Below are 17209 nucleotides of genomic sequence, written 5' to 3' on the forward strand. Positions count from 1 at the left end.
AACAACCCCCACAAAACCCTCGAGCAACTTGCGTACCTTTCTCGTTTCACTAGTCTTCGCAGACGTTCCTATTCGCCAACCCAGTGAGAATCTTCTAGAGGGAAGTGTTACAGATTCTTTTTTATTGGGGGTAAAGGTACTGGGATGTGTCTTGTAAACTTTTCACGTTGGAATCACTACTTTTTATAAGAGGAGAAATGAAATATCCTGTTTCTAGTAATACTTCATCCAGAATAGAGACCTGAGGACATAGACACTTCTCTTTGATCCAAGCTCCTCAATTTATGGGAATAAGAGTACATTTCCTCCCCCCCACCCAAAAAAAAACTATAACATGAAGAAATAAAAAAAAGTATAAGAGAGAAATTCACCCATTAAAATTGGGACTGCTGCAATAAATGAGTACATCTGAAATGACCTTCTAATGGTTTTCAGTGTTTAACTGCCACCCTACAATATGTAGGCAGAAATGGTTACAATTGCCAGTTTTCAACAAACATCAGTTTTATAAACAACCAGTAAATAAAAGCAGATACCAATTTTTCAACCCTCCCCCCACCCCCACCCACCAAAAAGGCTGGGAGAGACCCCTCTGTGTCTGTCTGTATCTCTGTTTCAGTACCAAGGGATATTGGATGGTAGGCAGAGACCCAAATACTTGTCCTATGAAAGGGCAGGAGGCTTTGCCTTTTTTGTGTCCTGATCTGGCAGTGGTGACTCTATAAATACCTTCTCAGAATGTTTATAAGTGGGTACAATCAAATGCATAAGAATGCAAAGGAAACCAATAACATTGAAATGCAATTACAAAAATACATTAAAATGTTCATGCTATAGTAACCTAGTAATGTAATATGTGCAACATTATTTAACACATTGAATATCAAGACCTAGCAACATTCTTTCAAATAATGACTAATGTAAATGTTATTTCAAGATACCTCCAACAACTGTAATGAAGAAATAAAAATAACTGTTACTTCCATTAATAACAAAGTCTCAAGTACCATGAATACGTCTGAGGTTTGTTTCCTACTTTTGTAATTGAAGAAAATGCTAAATTCTATTTGAAATCAACATTTATTTTTATCATCCAAGATCGTTAATCACCTTGAGTTATCAATGGACCACTTGGGTTAAGAACCTGCCAACATAGAGTGAGGCTATGACCATGTAGATGAGGGTGGGATAGCCTCTCTTAGGGACGTTCTTTGTGTCAATCATGGCAGAAGAGAAGAGCCTCACATATAAAATCAGAATTTAGAAGCAAGACCTGAAAGAGAGAGTGTGAAACTATTGCCTGGGCTTCTCTCTTAGGTCCGAGTCTTGTTCCAAGGATTCCTGGGTGGTGAGAAATCCATAAAACTATGACTCATGGACTCTTGGTCAGGAGTCGGGCTACAGTGCTTTGCCACAGGTGTCAAAAACATGAGGAAAACACAGATGGCAAGTAAGATTTCCTAGCTGAGTGCCATTCTCTACGTCTGTTTCACTTTTGCTATTCCTAAGCTTTAAAAAAAAAAAGTCATGCTATAAATAATTCAGCCTGGTCTCAGCTGAAATTAAAGGGTTGAAGGTCTGCATCTTTTAGGCTGGACTCAGGATAGAAAAAAAAAAAAATAGCTCTTGTGCTGACTTACCTTTCTTCCCTTGCCCATGGCAGATGTCATTAATTGATTTTGGCAATGTTTGTCACCAAGCCCAGACTTGTCCTTGCAATCTTTTCAAACAACAATAACAACAAAAGGAAAATAAGAATCCTAGCACCAGCCATGGACAGATTTCAGTCCAGGATGAAGCCCACTTGTCATCCTGATGCCCAGTGGTCAAGGGAAACAAATTTCTGGGGCTTAGCCTGGAAGCATTTGCTGTAAAGAACCAGGGCTTTCACGTCCAACAAAACCTTCCAAGTGCACTCTCAGAGAGTCTTAGACAAACAGAAACCTTATTTTAATTTTATGAACACCACCAGTGAGTTCCCGCGCTACTCTCTGTGAAGAACACTATACCCCCAATACTCTTTCTCTTCCTCTGAATGTTGTTGTTGAAGCAACTTCTGCAGAAGTAGCCCCGTTGTTACCCCATCCCCAGCACCATGCTAGGTGGGGATGAGGATGAGAGATATTTTCTGATTTGAAAGTCAGAAACCTATGTTTTCCATTGTAAGACTATCACACTGGTTATTACATTTTATAGTATAGTTTAGCTATCTTTTGAGATATCTAAGATTTATAAGCTATACCAAGAATGTAACATCCCGGTTTATGTTGTTTCATGGGAAAAGTGGTTTCTGGCTACCAACCAAATAAGCGAGTTACTCAATACAAAACAAACTTGTTCTGGAACTTGCTTGTATGCTGGCAACTCCTTATACATACGAAATAGTGTTTCTTAATGATTTGTGACTAGTTTATAATTAGACATTTAGTAGTTCCTTAACAAAACTTCAGAAATAATAAAACCTTTTTATTAAGGCTTTGCCAACTATGAGCAATGAAGGACAGGTTTTTCTTTGCCTTTGTAAAACACAATGAAAATGAATTATGGGAAGATGAAATAAAAAAATCAGACTTACAAAATACAAGCCCAAATCTTTTATTTTTTGGTTCAACAGACATAAAATTACTTTGTCAAATTTCTATAACAGTTTCTAAATGCTGACTCTCAATTTTTCATGCTTATGTCACCATGGACCAGAAACAAAGAGTTCACAAACTAGGAATGGTCCATGGAGCACACTGCCTTTCGTGATTGTACTTTTAGCTCTTTAAAGTTTCTTTGCAGTATATTATCACGTGTAATGTTCATGGTAATTTATGAAATAGGTTACTCATGATTATTATAATTTTACATAATATGTGACAGGAGTTGGGCCCTCCATGTCCCTTTTATTCCTTCCCCTTCTTACCTCTGTTTGAAAAAGGGGGCAGAGCTTTTGACACAAAAATGCATTGAACAGATGTTATCAAAGATGGTTATTATCAGCAAGAGAAAGATTTGCCTTGTAGATATTTCACTTCAGGGCTTCTTGGAGGATAAAGGAGACTTTCTTCTAGCCAGGCCATTTTGTGAGCATGAACTAAAATAAAATCCTAACATCTCCCAGCTCCCACTAACTGAACAGACCTCCTCTCGGCCAAGAGGAGCCCAGGGGAACCTCAAAACTGAGTTCCTAGCCATGAGGGGATGGGAGGTCAGACACACATCATTTTACACCACGCTTTGCTAATGGCCGTGAGGCTTTTTCCTAAGGGCCAGACCAGCATTCTTTCCTGATAAAACACAACCAACTATGAAGTGGTTTTAAACAGTCTACAGAGCATGCACAGAGAGGGTTTTTGTGTCCTTGTTTCATCTTTTTGACGTAGAGCCTGGCCATTTCTGAACATGGACCCCATAAAAGCGCAGAAAGCTGCATTGCACAGGTGCAGGTTTCTCCTTTCGTAAATATTCATGACTTCTGCTATAGCTTGTTAAATACGTATATTTGGCCACCCTGCTCAGTATAAAACCATATTCCCATTGTCCCCGCCTCGAGGCATGATGTCCTGGCTTGTGGCCTGGGGCCCTGCTTTCCAGCTTGCCAGAATGCCCACCCACAGGCTGCAACCCTTTATGAGAAATAAATCTCCCCTTTCCAAATTATGAACCTCATTATAGTCTTTCAGTTAACAAGTTTGTGACCATGAAGGGACCCAGGGAGACCCCTAGTTTCCCTCAGTGTGATCGGAAGTCAATGCACCGATGTCTTCAGGAGCCCATTGATAGCTCATTCGTCTTCCTAACCTGGCTGGGAGAAATTATGGGAATATCCCCTGGATCTAAGAGCTCTCTCTCACTTTCAGGATGAAGATCTTAGAGTCTTTATTTCTCTCCACCCATTCCCTTCATTTCTCCCCAGTTCCAATTAACTCCATCCAGACTCCAGAGGGAATATCTTTGCTGGTCCTGGGTTTGCAGGGGATCAAGGTAGACTCAGCTTGTCCATGAAATTTTGTGAGGACACTTATGTTAAGAGTATTGAAGGGACACCTTCACAAGGTAACTACAGTTATGGAAAACCTTAGTTCTAAGGGGATAGTGTAGAAAACTAAGGGATGATATAAAAAACTTTATCCTAAAGATATAGTCTCTGATCCACAATCATCAGAGACTTCATTGGCTAACCATGTGTAAGAACTATGGAAAGATTCTTGTAAATATTTGGAATACTGAATAAAGCTAACCTGAGACATCTGTTTCTACATCTATAGAAAATGCAGCTAGGTCTATCCTTTCCTGATTTAAAAAAGATTAACTTTTTAGGAGTCTGACACCTTTAAAGATCTGAAAAGAAACATTTATCATCTATTCTCTCTAGAGCTTCAATTACATAATAAGACCATCTTTTGCTAACTAGTCAAGTTTCTTTCTCTCTCCCTTCCAAAATCTATTTTTCTGCTTTCAAGCCATAAACAATATTTAATGTCCTGTTTTCTTCTGCCTATAAGAGGCACATGTGGCTTTTGGGCTTTTGTATGAAAATGGCCCACTAAGAAGCAGAAACCCTAGAGAATATGACCAGACAAAAATGTGAGTTACACCTGGTTTATAGCTGATGAGACTTTCCTTTCTTTGAGCAAGTTTTTTTTGTGTGTGGGGGGGGCGCATTTCTAGATCTTGTAAAAACTGATACTATGTGCATCCTTGGTTAAGCAATAACCTTAGTTAAGGCTTATTAGTTTTTCTAAAAAGGGTACCTTTGGTTAAAATGTTCAAAAGCCAAAAATATCAGCTGTTTGTTGCCCTAAGTCTGCTCCAATTACTTCCCCCTACTCTTTCATTTTTTTGGTCTTTGGTACCACATGAAAAAAAAAAAAAACCTAGAGGAAATACCTAAAGACTTGGACCCCTCAAGGAACTCAGAAAAAAGGCACTGTTCACCGCTTTGGGGGGTCTTCTGTTTTCCTTATGGAGTCTAAAAGTCATAAACAGATTCCTCTCAGGTATAGCACTCTGTTCCCTTTTGTAGATTCAGTGCTACAAGGTCAGAGTTTGTTACCTGGGGGAAAATATGAGTTTCTGGCTCTCACAAAGAACTTTCCCAATCCTTGATTAAACCAACTGTGCCAGCCAGTCTAACCTAATTACCACCTACAAGCCTGGATCTCTATCATCTGGGATTACGTAAAACTGTTGGTGCTTTGGTCAGGCAACATGGCCCCAACTGGGCCACAGAAACCCCTTGCCAGGTTGCGGGATGGGCTGACCACTGGGCTGGATGGCTGGGGGAAGAGGCTGCCCACATGCTGGCGCCACAGTTTCCGCAGCTTTGGACGGGCCTCTAGAACCCCCTGAAGCCAACCAGCTCCTTAGCCCACGGGAGTCAAGTGCATCTGCTTCTTTTGTGGGTGCTCCAGGAATGTTGAAAGGAGCTACCATGAATGATTAAACTCCAAAAAGACTTGTCTGCTGGCCCTTTCGAGTGGCATTGTAGCTGCTCCAGGGAAATTTTGGGAACATTTCTTATACTCAAGTCTGGTCCACTGGGAGAGCTGGAGATGACTGTCGCCGATAAGGCTGCACAGCTTTAGAGGTAATTGACAATGGTTATTTAAGGTGGATAGTTGTTACTACAGAGGACTGCTTGTTTTCTACCGGCATCTGGATAGGAATGCTGTTTAAACACGTAAGAAATATTTCTGAGTTATGTGTAGTCAGAAAGAAAAAAAATATTAGAGAAATATCTTTGAGACAGAGTACACTATAGAGGCGTTGTGCTGCCAGTCCCATGGCGGTCCCACGATCTGTCTCTCTTTGGGGACCGGAAATTCAATGTTACCTACCTAAATGAAGTTGGTCTCCTTATATTTATCCTATAATAAATCCCTGTGATTTCATGTTGCCTTAACATCCATTTTGGTCTTCCTCGTAACACACCCAAACTCCTTCTTAAAAGAGCTTGAATTTTTTTCTCTCTCTATGCTTTGAAACATAGACTGCCACCCAGTTTTCTCTGAAGCCCAGTAAGGGCTTGGGCCATATGTAAAATAAATAAATTCTAACTCATTTTGTTTTCAAACACATGGTTTAAATCCATCTATCCTTTTGGATTGGTGAGTTTTGCTAGTCTCATGGCTAGAGTTTTGAAATCATAACTATAGAATCTTCATTTATGTTTATTTGTATCTTTACATGTACATGTGTATTTGTCCATTGTCTGTGGTACCAAATTAATGTATAAGCGAGTGCTTATAAATGAAAAAAACTAGCCTAAGGCTTTTGAAGTTCACGTGACTTTAGTAATTTTTAATGAATAAAGATAATTTTAAAATCATTCATAAAGTTAAATAAAAATATCTCCAAAAATGTAATTTAGACATTTTCCCATGAACCTGTTGGTCAGGAATCTCTGCTTCATATTTTAAGGTCAAATTACTTATTTCCTAGGTTTTTCACTAAAACTAGAGTTACTAAGAGTTAACATTGTAGTTAATACATGTAATTAAACCTACTAGATACAGCTATGATGACACCATTACACTCCAGCCTGGATGACAGAGCCCTGTCTCAAAACAAAGCATAAAGAAAAACCTACAGATATAAATGAAGCAATTGTATATACAAAGTATATAAGGAAAATAAGATTTGTTTTTAGTAAAAAGCGTTATGAAAAGGCATAAAAAATGTGTTTTTTGTTAAAAAATTTTTGTCTAACTTAAAGGTTTTAAAAATTGTTTTAAATTAAGTGAGTAAAAATGATACATAAAACTTCAGATACAAAAATTTTTCTAAATGGTAAAATTTTTTAAAAGATTTATAGAAATTTCACCTTATGGGCAAATCGATTAAGATTAGATAGATTTGTTTATAAAGTTTTATTAAAATTAACTTTAACATTTAATATACTAATGTAAAGATAAAACTTGGTTTTCTCTTCTAAACAAGATTTCATGTAATATAAATAGAGATAGTAAAAAAGATTTTTTCACCTTTTGATTACACAACAACAAAAAAAAAGAGGTTAGAGGAGAGAAAGAGATTTGTTTTGCCTCTTTACTAGCTTGTTTTTTTCTTGTTTGTCTTTATTAGGTCTTACTATTTGGGAATCTGAGTCTCCTCTTTATTAAAGAGTAAAGTTTACATCCTTAAAAATCTTTGAATTATCACTTTGGCTAAATAAATGACTATTATTTCATAGTAATCTGTGATCCTGTTTTATGACAACAAGTGTTTTAGACTTTCAATATTTGACCAACTTTCCAAAATCAAAAATCTAAATTCAGTCTTTTTGACCTCAAACCAGTTTTTTCTTTTTTTTTTTTTTTTAATGTTAGAGCCACTGAAAGTCGAAGCAAAACACATTTGGCTTATTTGATGTGTTAACACTATACAGGAAGCATTGTCAAATAAAAAATGGTGTTTAACTTTCTTGGCATTATGTTTGTATAAACATATCATTAGGGCCAGGCACGATGGCTCACGCCTGTAATCCTAGCACTCTTGGGAGGCCGAGGAGGGAGGATGGCTCCCGGTCAGGAGTTTGAGACCAGCCTGAGCAAGAGTGAGAGCCATGTCTACTAAAAATAGAAAGAAATTAGCTGGACAACTAAAATATATACAGAAAAAAATTAACAGGGCATGGTGGCGCATGCCTGTAGTCCCAGCTACTTGGGAGGCTGAGGCAGAAAGATTGCTTGAGCCCAGGAGTTTGAGGTTGCTGTGAGCTAGGCTGATGGCACTCTAGCCCGGACAACAGAGCCAGACTCTGTCTCAGGAAAAAAAAAAAAAAAAAATTTAAAAAAAATGTCATTAATTATGTATTCCAAAATTGTATGAGATTCCTAAAATTCTGATATGTCTTGGTATATGTTATCAGTAATAGTTATGATTATGTTAAATTATTGTGTGCCAAAAAAGTTAACCAAATTTCTTTGTCAATTGTCTCCTTAACCATGACAATTCTAAGACTTTTGTCATCCACAATTATTGTTGTACTTTGATTCTTCTCAAAGAATGGTTTTTAACTGATTATAGTCCAAAATTTGCTTATTTGAGAAAACTTGTAGAAAGACTTTGACAGTTAACTTTTAAATACAAGTGCAGCTGATAACTTTGGAGATCAAATATTTGAACTTAGAAAACTTCCAAGACTCTAATTAAAAATCTGATGCATTCATAACAATTGGTAAGCCAAGCTCAAACAAAACAAAAATTAATTCCATGAGACTAAACTAATTTCTTTTATGACTTTTGTTTAAAACATTACTTTTTTGGCCGGGCACGGTGGCTCACGCCTATAATCCTAGCATTTGGGAGGCTGAGGCGGGTGGATTGTTTGAGTTCAGGTGTTTGAGACCAGCCTGAGCAACAGGGAGATCCCATCTCTACTAAAAATAGAAAGAAATTATATGGACAGCTAAAAATATATATAGAAAAAATTAGCTGGGCCTGGTGGTGCATGCCTGTAGTCCCAGCTACTCAGGAGGCTGAGGCAGGAGGATTGCTCGAGCCCAGGAGTTTGAGGTTGCTGTGAGCTAGGCTGATGCCATGGCACTCTGGCCAGGGCAAAAGAGCGAGACTCTGTCTCAAAAAAAAAAAAAAAAAAAAAAACCTCAAAAAACAAACCAAACAAACAAACAAAAAACATTACTGTTTCTTTTTGTATTTTGTTTTCCAAAAGTCAAGAAAACTTTTTTTCCTTCCTTTTGAGGGATTTACAGCCTACAACAAATTGGTAAAGTATATTTTTGTGAGCAATGTGAAAACATTTATTTTTCCCTCTACTGAATTTCTTGAGAACTTGGAAACTATTTGTAAGTATTCTTATTTTATGGCAATGTAGTTATTTGCATAAGTTCAATAAGCATCTGTTTTCTTTTGTTGCAGGACACAATGGAAGACAGTGGTTATTTTACCGAGGCTTTGACTAGAATGGCATATTTTCAGATATGGCCAGACTGCTTTGAGAAATAGGGTTAACTTTATAAGGCCAATAAAAATCTCTCTGGAAAGAAAGTCCACACCAAGAAGGGGAGAGCGGTGGGTTTTATAGGAGGTTTGGATGGAAGTTTGGGGAGGGACAATTTTTTCTGAACAATAACTGGTTGGTTCCGCAACTGTCTGTGGTCAGAGTTAGATTTACAGCCTCTGGACTCTCCAGACTTTTGACATAGAGGGCAGCCGTTTCTGAACATGGACCCCATAAAAGGGGAGAAAGTTCCATTGCACAGGTGCATGTTTCTCCTTTCATAAACATTCATAACTTCTATAGCCTGTCAAATGTGTATATTTGGCCACGCTGCTCAGTATAAATTCCTGTTCCCATTGTCCCTGCCTCCAGCGCGTGCTTCTGGCGTGTGGCCTGGGACCCTGCTTTCCAGCTTGCTGGAGTGGCCACCCGCAGGCTGAAACCCTTTATGAGAAATAAAACTTGCCTTTCCAAATTATGAACCAAATATTTACATTCAACAAATCAATATCTTCAAATATTAGGTTGAATGATAGGAACTTATATCTAGAGGTTAAAATCATACACAAATATAAAATACAATGTAGTATGCTAGTCGCAAAGTAATTATGCCATCCATAAAAAAAATTTATATTTATTCCAGTCATAGAACTCAGGTTTAAAATGAATGAGTCTTTTTTTTTCAGTTGTGTCAATGCATCTTTACAATGTATGAATAAGTGACTTCTGAGATAATGTTGAAAGTCAATTGTTAGGGCTCTTTGTGAACTTGAAGTCTAGGTCAAATGGCCTGCTGTGCCCACGAGACTCAAGTCTATGTCTACAGAGAGCTATAGGCCTTGCTGCCTCTCTTCCGGGATCCACTGGACCCTAGGGGAGAGGACAGAGGGGTGGAAAACACTGAGAGGAGAAAAGGGAGGGTGGGAGAGAAAGAGACAAAAATTCCCCAACTGCCATCTAAGGCTAACTTTGGATGGCCCGAACTCTATGGAAAAAGTAAAGACATATTGCATCCTCATCTAGAAAATATATGCATGTTTTTCATTGTCTAAAGCAAATTGTAGTGAGAAAAGAAAAATAGCTCAGAGCACTCTGAGCTATGTGAGATATGCAAAATTTACCAGGCCCTGGGAGAGGTGAGTATGGACTTCAGTCTTGCCTCTCCCAACCCACACCTGGGGGCAATTGTCTGAAGGCATTTTTGTACCTGACTAGCTGCCTTATCCATTATCTTCATGTTCCTGGAATTTGGGATACAAAGAACAGCATATAGCCAATCAATGACTTATGTTATTTTAACGTAGATTCTTGGTAAACAGTTTAGGAATTGCCTCTTCTTTTCCTTTTATAAACTTGTAACTGTTGGTAATCTGAGTATATGTTCAGATATGTTCTGCGCAACTCAAATCTAAGCTTTCAGGTTGCAGTCCTTAAACTTGGCCTAACTAAACTTTCTACTTACACTGAGTTTGCCTGTTTTTTCCTTTAGGTTGAAAGTAGTTATCTAATAAGGAGTAATGAAGAAAGCTTGGTGAGGGTGTCAGCTGAAGTAACAAGCACAGCTTGTTATTGACTGAGCACTTCCTATTCCACACGCCACCTCTTTTAACAACCATTTCAACTATGTACTATTACTTTCTCCGATTTGTAAGTGATGATTCTAAGGCCAGAGCTTAAGTATCTTGCCCAGGGAGGGTTACACACCTGGAAATGTTAAGGCAGGACCCAATATAAAAGAATTTATACTCACACTCTCTTCCCACCCTTGATATGTCTTTGCTAACTGTCAAATAAAAACATTTCCATTTCTTCACAATCCATAGTAAGAGCAGAGATGAATGAGCTGGTAGTGAGAATTGTAGAAAATGATCCCATATAAACTTGCATGACAGAAAGTTTAAAACCAAGTGCCTTTTTGTACTTTTCCTCTGCCTATTTGCCTTAATCCACTTGCTATTTATTATGTTCTGTATTTCCAAGCAGTTACTGGGAATTCAAAGATAAAAGCAGCAGACATTGCCTGCCTCGGTGGCGGTCAGAGTCTAGTGAGAGGGAGACGCAGCTGGACAAACATGCAGTGTCGTGTGTCAGGGGCTAGGAACTTCGACCTCTATCCTGTATGTGATGTAAAGCCACTGAAGACTTTTAAGGCAGGGGGACACATTTGTGTTTGACTCTGGTGGCTGTGGGGAAGGTGGACTGGAGCCTACCTCCCAAGCCTGTTTGAGAGAAGACACAGATGCGGCCAAGGCCGAGGCTGGGGTCGGAGGAGAGGAGCAGATTGAAGGAATTGCAGAGATTGACTAGATAGAATGGGTGACCAACGAAATACAGGGGAAAGGAGGAGATAATGACACCTTGGGTTGTTCAAATGGGTGAATGGGGCACATTAACTGGGATGGGAGAGGAATAGATTGGGGTGGCAGGGACAGGGCAAGGTAATGAGTACAGCTTGCAACACAGCACATTTGATGTGCCCTTAGCTCAGGAGATAATTGCAGACAAGTTTCTGGCGCTCAAAAGTGAGCTCTTATCTGGAGTCTTGGGAATCATTAACCCACAGAGTGCAGCAAGCTGAGACAACCTTCAGGAAAGTTTGATGTTACAGCCTAAAGTGAAGTGGTATTTACAGAAGTCTTTTATAGGTGTGTAAGTGGCTAGGAGCCAGGGTGAAAGGTGGGATGTGGAATGGAGAATTAGGAATTGAATTGAGCTTTAGGGATTGGTCACCTTAAACCAGGGAAGCAGACGCTGGCATGGAGCCACCCTTTTTCTTCTACCCTGAACCTGGATGTGTGGCCTTAAAATTCTTCATACCACGGTGCACACAGGCAGTCACTCCCTGTCCATGGAGAATAAACCTATTTGCTATTCTCTGCTGAGGCTGGGAGCCATATGGAAGGGGAGGGGGGGCGGGTTGGAGAGAAAGCTCCAGTTACTGGTGCTTGGCACAGGACACCCCCTCTTGTGGCCTCTATCCTCCAGCAGCAGGAGTGGCAAGAGAGCCCTGGAGCACCCTTCTGGCAAGACTTCTGTCTTCCTCAACAATTACTGTCTCACGTCCGATATCTGTGGCACGTCATTTGGCCCTTTATCCCTATTTCTGCAGCCACCAAAAGGCCCCCAAGTTCCCCTCACCCTCTAGACTCTCTTCCGCATATAGTTGGGTACTTTTCCCTGCCTCCCAATTCACCCCCACGTCCCCAAACTCTTTCCTTGTGTCCTCGGGAACTCATAGTCATTAACAAAATCTCCTATATTGTCAACCTCTCTAAACATCCTCTTCAATTTTTTGTGATATCTACTGACCCCCAGTGCTGGGATACTTTTCCATCTGTTCAAGAAGGTTCGAGCTCCTGGTTCACAGTCATTCCCTTTTATACCACTCTGTCAAAATTCTTGGTGATTTTAGTATCCCGCTATGTAACCTTTCTGTGCTAACTTTTCGGTTCCAGGACTTCCTTTCCTCCAATGACCCTGTCTCTAACCTACTTTGCTGCCTACTTCTGTGGTTATACTTTAAGACTTTGCCATTACCAGTAATGATAATACCCCCCAAAATCTCAATTTTAGGATCCCATTTTCCCATCCTCACCTCTTATCTCTTTAGCTCATTCCCTCTGGGACTCCACTTTTGAAATTCTTTGACCCTGCTTTGATAGCTGACTTCTTTTAAGAACTATTTCCTCTCACTACCCACACACTCCATTTTATCCCACTTTGTACAGTGCTGATTCTTTATAATGTGGGTTTTCACTGAAATGGTAAAAGCTGGAGATTTTATATCCAGCATAGTACACTCTAAGTACATATATCTTTCCTAAGTTCTGAGGGCTACCATGTACTCTTATCTAGTAAAAGTTAGTGAGAAACTATTCTGGTAATTTCTTCAAGTAGGTAAGTGTTCTGAAAAATGCATTATTTCCTCCTTTGAGTACCCTTTCCTGCCATTTCGTCTTTGTTCTGATGAAGAGCTTTGGCTCTTAGAGGCAAAAGGAGTGCAAGGGATAGAGCTGGGCCTGCCGCAGGAAACAAAGGAAGAGCATCACAGTGGATTGCAAGTTTAGAGGAGAGGCTCAAAACCCATTCAAGGAAACAACTGAGGAAAGGAGGTAAAGACCGGCAAATTGGCAGGGACCAGAGCTAGTCCTTGACGTTGTCAGGGAGGTCTGAGCCTGGCTGCAGCCTGGGAAGACAGGCCAGCATTTTCACGAGCGCTAAGGTCAGAGAAGGGCCAGGGATGGCCAGTGGGAGAGGTCAGGAACTATCTCTGTAGGGAAGACGTTCTAAAGACCTGGAAACTTCTCATTCAGTTAATGCTCCCCTTTCTAGTAACCCGCCCCCTTTGCTAATGAGCTGTGTGTGTACAGCACAGAGAAGCAGGAGGAGTGTAGATGTTATTTTATATGCATTATTATGCATTATTTTAGGAGAATAGTCATGAGAACCTTTAAGAAATTACTTTTGGAGACCTATTTCATTTTCTGCCCTTCATATATTTTTCCTGAAAGCAGTGTTTTATTGTTATTATTTCTTTTTAAAATTGTACCCATTTTATTTTTCACTATGTTATATTTCACAGAAGCTGTGAATTTGCTTGAATTTGCCCAGGTGTCTTAGCGGGGAGGTGAGCTCACTTTCGGAATGACGGTTAGGTGCAGGCCTATTTCTTATTCCAAACACAGATAGTGCTTTTCATCTATGTTGACTTGATACTTTATGACTTAAAAACATAATGGCTGTTTACAGGAAGTATGATTAATTGCAGAGATGAAGGGATGTTAAATTGAGCCCTCAGTATTCTGTTACTTTATGTTTCATTTTCAATAAAATCTTTTACAGTCCTTGACACTGATATATATTAAAAAAACTATCTTCAAAAGTAAGTCTCATGACTCCTTAGCTATAAGAAGAAATTGAAGTTATTTGAGTGTCTTGAGAGTGGAAAATGAGGCCAGTTCTAGCAACATGGGGCACTGCATGGTGGCCCTTAAGCCATGTGAAACCACAGCAGTATGTCCAGGGAGGCCGGGGGGGAATGATGGAAAGTTCCAGGTGGAGGAAACTGGACGGAGGAAACAGTGGGGAGCACACAGGAGAAGGAGATGAGGGGAACCGTGGGCAGGGGGGGCGGACAGCAACCCCCACTCAGACTGCAGGCTCTGGTTTCCATGTCAGGGTGGAGCTGTGTCCCATGCTGGGCAAGTTTTCCACAGAGTTTCAGCAAGGAGTTTCATAATCCTATCAGATATTGCTAAAGCCTTATCAGGAAAGACAAGGTACATCACTAATCTATTTTTTAAGAAAAACCCCAAGGAAGGAATCCTCCCTGACTCGTTCTACAAAGCAGGTGGGAAGGGGTAGATGAGGATGGGTAAATTCACATGCAATAGGTACAAGGCACACTATCTGACTGAAACCGCACAAAAGCAATTTATTTAACCAAAACATTTGGACCCCTGTAATACTCTGAAATAAAATAAGATAAAAATACAAGTAAGACAAAAAAATTTCATAACCTAATAAAATTTTCTAAGCAGAAGCTTTCAACAGGTAGCAGTAGTTTTAATTAAATATCCCATCTTCCCCAAACCTTTGTATACAAGCCCAATAGTGCACTTTAATTTGCCTACTTAATTCTTCAAGACAGAATCCAAGAAGATAAGTTTAAATGTTCTTTGTTTTTTTTTTTTTCTTTTTTTTTTTTGGAGATGGAGTCTCGCTCTGTCCCCAGCTAGACTGCAGTGGCGTCATCATAGCTCACTGCTACCTCAAATTCCTGGGCTTAAGCCATCCTCCTGCCTCAGCCTCCTTAGTGGCTGGGACTACATAATGCCTGGACAATTTTTCTCTTTTTAGTAGAGACCGGATCTCACTCTTGATCAGGCTGGTCTGGAACTCCTAACCTCAAATGATTCTCCCACCTTGACCTCCCAGAGTGTTAGGGTTACAGGAGTGAGCCACCACGCCAGGCTGGGTATAAGTTTAAATGTATCTTGATCCAAGAACATTCAGCTTCAATCAATATCAGGATCCTCCCAGTTTTGCCCTAGGAAATCTTTCTGACAAGTATTTCAGCCTTCCCTCTGGCCTGCCTTCTCTTCTAGGCCATGTCCAAAACCTATCACTGCACACCCAACCTGGCTGCAGGTTCTTTTGCTAGTAAACAAACAAGAGTCTTAGCTCATCACAAAGACTTCTACCTTAAGTTCTTTGAAAATACCAAGTTGTGTTTTCCTGACTATACTTGGAAAACATGGTCTTGCTCGCCAATGACAGTAGGTCCCCACCCCAGTGTCTCTTTTCAAGCATGCTTTCTTACTTCTCTCATTGATATTCCCTAAACCAGCGGTCCCCAACCTTTTTGGCACCAGGGACCAGTTTCACGGAAGACAATTTTTCCCAGGACAGAGGTTGGGGTGGAGGAAGGCGGAGCTCAGGCGGTGATGTGAGTGATGGGGAGTGGCTGTAAATACAGACGAAGCTCACTAGCTCACTGCTCACCTTCTACTGTGACCCGACCCCCCCCCCCACCACCTTCCTAAGGTTCATAGAAGGTAATTTTCCACTGACGGGATGGGGGGACGGAGGACCTGGCAGAGTCTGCAACCAGTCTGCCTGGAGAGTTGACCGCAGCCCTAAGTCATTATATTTCACCCCTTGCCACGGTCATATTGTCAAATAAAACTAAACTAAACTAAACTCTCAACAGTAGTGCCCAAATTATTAATACATCTGAATCTTGTTTGGATTTTTTTAGTTTTACCCATTATATAAAGCCCCTCGACTCCACAGGTGGTTGGAAATGGTAGTACTGGGAGAATGGCTTTCTGTTAAAACAAGCAAGGTTAACTCCCTGGACACAGACTTGGTCTCAGATAAGGTAGTTGGAAGTATGTTGACCCTGATTATTGAACCCAAAATGGGTACACATAACTTGACAAAGGACTGTCTTTATTTTTCCTCACATGAGCAATACAGAAATGCTTTCAAATTGTAAAATATCCAAAGGTTACTGATAAAATTAAAGTCTCCTTGACTTTTTTTCCAGGGGAAAACACTATTCTTAGTTTCATATGTATTCTTTTCTTACCTATTTTTTTACCTATCACCTTGTTTTCTTCCTTATTACCATTTTCTTATCTTATTTTCATTTTATATTTCTTTTTTAAATTCTTTTTTGGTAGAGATGGGGGTCTTGCTATGTTGCCCAGGCTGATCTCAAACTTCTGGACTCAAGTGATCCTCCCACCTCATCCTCCCTCCCAAGTGTTGGGATTAAAGGCATGAGCCACAGTGTCTGGCCTATTATTTTATTTTCATAGCTATTATTTTTTTATATCTGTACCTGTAGAAACATATGGTATTATTGTGTGTGTATGTTTGCTAAACAACATTGTCAACTGGCTGACAGGGTCTCAAAAAATATATATATATAAATATGTATCAATTAATTTTTTTAGTGCTTTGAGAATGATACTTTTTGCCATACAAAAATACTCTTCAAAGGTTATATTTGGTTTTAAAAATTAATACTTTATTAAAGTTACATGCTATGAAACCAGATTTTAACAATCACTTGTAAGAGGTTTTTGATTATGTTAAGCCTAATTTATAAACATAGTTATCTAGACTTCATTATGTCAAGCTGTACTCACAAAGCTAATATATTCTATTTCCTTTTTAAATTCCATATTGTCTGATTTAACAAAATTATCCTGAGTATGCAAATAACTCATATAGCGAATCAATTATACTTACAAATAGGTAATTCCTAAGTTTTCTTAATGTTCCATTAATGTTTATCAAGCAAAGACATTAAATTAAAATGACAAGTCTAAATAAATAACTTAATAATACATTTAAAATTGGAATCACAAGACTTGTTCAAATAAGCTATTATTCTACTAGACTAAATTCTAACTATCACAGGTACATAGACAATATGTAAATATGTGCAAAATTCTCAACACTAACTTGTTAATAAAATAGATTTGTTTGTCTTGATATCTATATACTTAATTTCAAATTTTCTTGGAGTTGAAAGATATTTACTAAGGAAAATTATGTGATCTCATATAATTTTTTAGATTATTTTGCTATGTAATTTTGGGGTTGCTTTCTTTGCTTGATGTTTCCTAACAAACAGATAGAGACTGTTATATGATTGAATCACTGTGACAATGATGATTTGCAGTGATCTCAGGAGTGGGGTAGCCACACACACAGTTTGTGGTGGGTGGGGGCCCAGGGAGGGCA

This window comes from Lemur catta, chromosome 11 (genome assembly GCF_020740605.2).
Source record: "Lemur catta isolate mLemCat1 chromosome 11, mLemCat1.pri, whole genome shotgun sequence".
Classification (NCBI taxonomy): Eukaryota; Metazoa; Chordata; class Mammalia; order Primates; family Lemuridae; genus Lemur; species Lemur catta.